Source organism: Pipistrellus kuhlii, unplaced genomic scaffold (genome assembly GCF_014108245.1).
Source record: "Pipistrellus kuhlii isolate mPipKuh1 unplaced genomic scaffold, mPipKuh1.p scaffold_m20_p_8, whole genome shotgun sequence".
In the NCBI taxonomy this organism is placed as follows: Eukaryota; Metazoa; Chordata; class Mammalia; order Chiroptera; family Vespertilionidae; genus Pipistrellus; species Pipistrellus kuhlii.
Genome location: NW_023425584.1, coordinates 26,848,855 through 26,854,854, shown reverse-complemented (window position 1 = coordinate 26,854,854; position 6,000 = coordinate 26,848,855). Strand labels below are relative to the sequence as shown.

At 48.4% G+C, this 6,000-nt stretch overlaps 1 protein-coding gene across 4 annotated transcripts in view; it reads left to right on the top strand.

Annotated features, from left to right (window-relative positions):
- Positions 1-3,428: 3,428 nt before the first annotated feature.
- CTNNA1 (catenin alpha 1) overlaps positions 3,429-6,000 on the top strand; it is a 172,602-nt gene continuing 170,030 nt past the window's right edge. For 2 of the 4 annotated variants that reach the window (XM_036424925.2, XM_036424926.2), the window contains exon 1: positions 3,748-3,784. The gene's annotated coding sequence lies outside the window, so the exon portion shown is untranslated. Of the gene's footprint in view, positions 3,452-3,646; positions 3,785-6,000 lie in introns of those variants that run through there. The other 2 variants (XM_036424924.1, XM_036424923.2) reach the window with 2 other exon arrangements.

Below are 6,000 nucleotides of genomic sequence, written 5' to 3'. Positions count from 1 at the left end.
GGCAGCTATTTGGAGGACAGCATTCCAAGCAGAAGGTAAAGGCCCCAAGTAAGAGCCTGCCTGCTGTGTTCCAGGAATAGTAAAGAGGCCAGTATGTCAGAAAAGTGTGTAGGGGGCAGGTGAGCTCTTGAGGCCCTTATAAGGACCTTGACATTTACTGAGACAAGTGTCATTGGAGGGTTTTGGGCAGAGTAGGAGTGACATGTTCTGATTTCCATTTTAATAGGATCTTCCCAGTTGTTGAACTGAGATTAGACTGAGGGAAGCAAGGGCAGAAGTGGGAAGATCAGTTAGGAGGTTTCTGTGAAATTCAAGCTAAGTGATGGATACAGATTGATTCAGGATGGTAACCCAAGAGATGGTAAAAAGTTGGTGGATTCTTAATATATTTTGAAGGTAAAAGCACAGAATGTCCTGAGAAATCAGACATAAAATGTGTGAGAGAATGAAAACTTGGATAACTTCAAAGTTTTTGCCCTAAACAAGTAGAAGAACTGAGTTGCCATTTAATGAAATAAGGAAACTGTGGAATTAGCAAATTTAAACAGAGATATCAGGAAGTCAGTTTTGGACTTACAGACACACAAAGTGTGAGATGCCTAGATGTATATTGGATATACAAGTGGGAGGGACCAAGTCAGGAGCTGGATATGGGAGTTCAGAATTCAGGGGAAAGGTTCAGGTGGAGATATGAACATGAGATAGAGACTGGATGAGATGGCAGACAGAGAAAGAGGTCCAGAGATGGAGTGTGGGACATTCTAGCAGCTATTTTAAACTTTTAAATCTCAAGATCCTTTAATACTCTTAAAAATTTTAGAGGATCTCAAAGAGCTTTTATTAATGTGAGTTTATCTATCAATGTTTACTATATTATTACATGTTATCATACGACATTTTAAAAAGAAAAAAACAACGTTTTATAAAATAAAATAAAATTGAGGGATATCATTACTTTGTATTTTTGTGTATCTCTTTAATGTCTCATTTAATAAAAAGGTAGCTGGTTTCTTGTATTTGCTTCTGCATTTCATGTGATGTGGTATCATATATCATGTAGCTTGTGGAACACTCTAATGTGTTACCATGAAAGATTGGAAGTGAAAAAGGCAACTGATATTTTAGTATTTTTACAAAAATAGTTTTTACCTTACTACCCCCTGAAAAGATCTCAGGAGTCCTCAGACTGCACTTTGATAACTGCTGCTCTGCCTTTGCAGGTGGGGAGGATTGAGGAGACTAAGAAATTGCAATGGGGGAGGTTGGGGGAAAGTCAGAATAGCCTGGTGCCTTGGCAGCCCAGTGAAGTTAGCATTTCAAGGAGGAGAGACTGACCACTAGATTTGGCACCATGGAGGTTATTCGGGATCTTGATAAAAGCAGCTTTGGTGGAGAGATGAGTATTAACATCTAAATGGAGTGGGTCAGAGCATAAAGGTCACTTCCTCATGTCACTGAACCCTAGATTAGGTTAACTCCCCCTGAAATCTACTTGCATCTCTCCCCTATCTCCACTTTGACCTTCTTTTTTAGTTTATCAGGGAACAAGTCAGTTGTATTCACTTCTGTTTCCCCAACAAGTGCCTTGGACATATGAATATTCAAGTCTTTCCTAGTAAGCTTTTCAAGTTTTCTCAGAGGTAGGGAACTGACTCCCCTTAGCTGGGGTATACTGCAAGTCTCTTATCATATTCTTTCTGCTACCCTTATTTTCCCCAAATAAACCTTGCACTTACATTTTTTAGGGACTGTCTTAGTCCATTCATGTTGATATAACAAAAATATCACAGACTGGGTAGTTTAAGAACAAAAATTTATTGTTAACAATTCTGGAGGTTGGAAAGTCCAACATGGTCATGTTTTTTTAAAAATATATTTTTATTGATTTCTGAGAGAAAGAGAAAAGGAGAGAGAAACATCAGTGATGAGAGAGAATAATTGATCAGCTGCCTTCTGCATGCTCCACAATGGGGATCCAGCCCACAACCCGGGCATATGCCCTGACCAGGAATGAACCATAACCACTTGGTTCATGGGTCGATGCTCACTAAGTGAGCCATGCCAGGCAGGCCAGCATGGTCATGTTTTGGTGAGAGCTTTCTTCCTGGTTCACAGTCAGAGCTCTCTTGCTGTGTCTTCACATGGCAGAAGGGGGACAGGATCTCTTTGGCGCCCCAATCCCCCGTTTTTTTGTTTTTTGTTTTTTTTTTAAATAAGGGCACCAAGCCCTCATGACCTAATCACTTTGCAAAGGCCTTATCTCATAATACCATCACCGTGGGCAATAGGTTTTCAACATAAGAATTTTGGGGGATACAAACATTCAACTTTTGTAGAAGGGCCCCATACTTAGAAAAGGCTCCATGCTTGGGTTTAATACTCTGCTGTTGGTGTCTTGAAATTGTTAATTTTTGAACAAGGGGCCTCACAAATTAAGTAGCTGGTCCCAAGTGAAGTGATGGATATACAAAGTTATAGAGTAGGGGTGTCGAACTCAATCAGAGAAAGGGCCAAAATCTAAAATCCAGCCTAAATCGCGGGCCGAATGGTTTACTGAACAGTCATAAACTGTCATTGTGATGGAAACGCAGCGGAGTGCAGTGATGACAGCTCGGTGCGGGCCACATTGCAAGGCCTGGCGGGACGGATTTGGCCCGCGGGCCTTGTGTTTGACACATGTGGCCTAGGGGATGAGCATTGTGTGGAGTGCCATAGGGGATACATACAACTCCTGTCTCCCAGGAATTTGCATTTCCCAGGGGGAGGAGGAGGGCGTGTGAGTAGTAAAGGGTGAACATGTTGAGGGCAGGTCTCCCTAGCACCCTGCTCAGTACTCAGTACTAAGTCAGCAGTGGATATTGCCTTGCATTATTTTGGATTTATAGGCCAATACGGAGAAATCATCCTTGTTCATCATCCTATGAAGCTGACAAGTGAATATGTAATATTTTTTTTTTGTTTGCTTTGTAGTTTGTTTTGTTCTTTTGAACATTCACCAGAAAGGTAAGGAAGAGAGTGGGGATAACATTCCCTAAATGGCGGGAGGAATAGGGATAGAAGCTAGGTCCTTTTGGTTTCCTCGTCTGTCCAGTGATCGGATGATTTCCATCTCACATCAAGAGGTCCCCAGAGTCGGTTCTTCTCTTGCTTCGAGCGGTGAGGCCTCAGTTTCTCTTGTAAAACAGGGGGTGGGCCTAGAGCCCCTTTCTGGAAGCCTGTGACTCGGAGGAACACCTGTGGCACTCCTCAGAGGAGTGTGCCCAGAGCCTTGTAGCGCCAGCCAGGGACCGGCCTGCGAGGGCAGCGCCCGGAGACTCACCTATGCGCGTGGTGACTCACCTGCCCGCCCTCCCGCCCACTCCCGCTGTTCCAGGAGTCACCGCTCCTCCTTCCTCTGGGGGGGGGGTCACTCCTGGCCTGGGAAGTCGCTAGGCTAGGGGCCTGGAATGAGGTAACTGTGGGGTGAAGGGCGGGGTTCAAGAGGTCCTTTTGGGGCTGCTGGCCCGGCGTCTCCACGCTGTCTAGGTCGGGGGGCTCGGTCCCCAGGGCGAGGGCCGGGGAAATAGGGCGAAGGCGGGAGGCGCCTGGAAGAGCGCGCCGGAGGGAGGTGCCGGGAAGGGCGGGCGGCGCCCGGGCCGCGGGGCGGGGGCCACGGGTGGGGGCGGGGCGGGGGCGTCGAGCGTCCGACTTCCTCCTCGGAGCCGGACGGGAGGGAGACAAAGCGGCGTCCGTCCGTCAGTTTGGAGCCTCGGGAATCTTCCTGCGCTCGTCCCGTTCGCCGCAGGTAACTCTCGGCCGGGCCGTGAGCTCCCCGGCGGGGCCGAGGGGGCTCTTGGGGCGGGGGCGCCCTCTCCTCCGTGACGCCGCCGGGAATGGGGCTCCGGGCGGGCGGGCGGGCGCGGTGGGGCCGCCGGCCCGCCTCCCCGGCGGGGCCTCGGGCCTGGGCCCCGGCGGCCGGGCGGGGCCGGCCTGTGGCGGCGCTCGGGAAGTTGAGGGGCCACGGGCGGCTGAGCCTGGCGAGCCGCAGGCCCGCGCGGCCGCCCCTCTTGCTCTCGGGAAAGTTTCTCCCGGTTCCTCAACTTTGTTCGCGTGGCCTCGGCGCGCGCGCCCCGCCCGCGCTGGGCCCCCTCGGCCGCCTCCTGGCGAGGAATCTGCGCGGAAAGGTTCGGGCGCGGAGTTTTCCGGGGAAGTGATTGTGGTGGTTTGTGGTTTCCGTGGCCGCAGGCCCCCGCCCCCCGAAACTTCCTGGCCCGCACGGCCGCACCCCGCACCCCCGGCGGGGCGAACGCGAAAGTTGTGTGTCCGCTCGCTTTCTCCGACCGCGCCCGCCCGCCCGCCGGCCCGCGGGGAGGTGCGCCCCACCCTGCGGTCCCGGCGAGAACCGAGCTACCTTCGCCCCGAGACTCCTCGGGCTTCTTGTGCTGGTTCCCTGGGAACTCTGGACTTGTTCTAGTTCTCCCGATCGGCGTTAGAGGCTCTTTTTGTTGACTTTTAAAGGAGTGTGTGTGTGTGTGTGTGTGTGTGTGTGTGTGTGTGTGTGTATGTATGTATGTGAAGCACTTGTTGGAAAAAAAATGTCGACCGAATGCCTAACCTTGGCCTGGCAGGAATGGCTTCCCAATAATGCAGGCGGCAGTTGGCTCAAATCCAGAACTAACACCCTCTTTTTGTCCTCTTGCGTCTTTTTAAACATTTTTGTTTGGTTTGTACAGAAGTTAATGCTCACTTAGAAAAGACTGTGTTAAGGGTATTTCATATTTATGTTGAAGGGAATGATGTTTTAGTTTGTTTTATATATAAGACAGAAGGAGAAAATACCCATGATCTCTACCCACTTACCGTCCTTGACTTTATTAAGTTAAAAGATAATATTCTCTCCCCTCCCCCCCTCCCAAACACACATTTTCTTAAGGGCCCACAGATGATTAAGATAAGGTCTCTACCCCTAAGAACTCTCAGTGTGATGGGGAAGGCACACAACACCAGGTGTAGAACAAGGCAGGCAGATTGCATCAAGGGCCATATCAGTACTGATGAGGAACTTGTGTGTGGGTCAAATTTTATAGAATACTAATGGTAAGAGAAGCTTGGAGGTATGGAGAAGGGGGCTAGTTTTGTTTGGATTAGGCCAGAAAAGCTTCTAGGAGGGGGTGTCATTGGAACTGGATGAAAATGAGTAGAGTTATGTCAAGAGAGGAAGTATAAAAGTGTATGGGAGTCTGTGGAATTGTAATATGACTGTCTCCTGGTTTGCCTTATTCTCTTGGTTCTTCTCACCTGCCCCTCCCCCCAGTCCACTCATAGCTAGGATTCTATCCTATATCTCAGTCCTTCACACCATTGATGTGGCATTACCTCACTCCCATACAGTGACTTAGAGATCAGGGGTGCCTTCTTCATCCAAGTTGAGAATCACTTCTCTGCACAGTCTTCCTGTTATAAAATTGACATGCTAAAGTCCAAGTTTATATATTTTTTTATTTAAAAATATTTTTATTGATTTTAGAGAGGGAGAGAGAAAAAGAAACATCAATGATGAGAGAGAATCATTGATCAGCTATCTCTTGCACACAACCTACTGGGGATCTAGCCCACAACTGGGGCATTTACCTTGACCTTGTGTTTCCTAGGGTTGCCACTCAACCACTGAATCACACCAGCCAGGCCCGAATTTATATATATATATTTTTAAATAAAGTAACAGTTTAAAAAAGTAAAAAAATAAATAAAATTTTATTTTAGATATGAAGGGAGAGAGATAGAAACATCAATGATGAGAATCATTGATCAGCTGCTCCTGCACGCCTCCTACTGGGCATGTGTCCTTGATCGGAATCAAACCCGGGACCCTTCACTCCGAAGGCCGACTCTATCCACTGAGCCAAACCAGCTAGGGCCCAAGTTTCTGTTTTGAGTAAAGGTCTTACCTGACCCCCGTGGTCAACTATGCACCAAAGAACTACTTGGGTGTTCCAGGGGCTTCTCAAACTCAGCATGCCC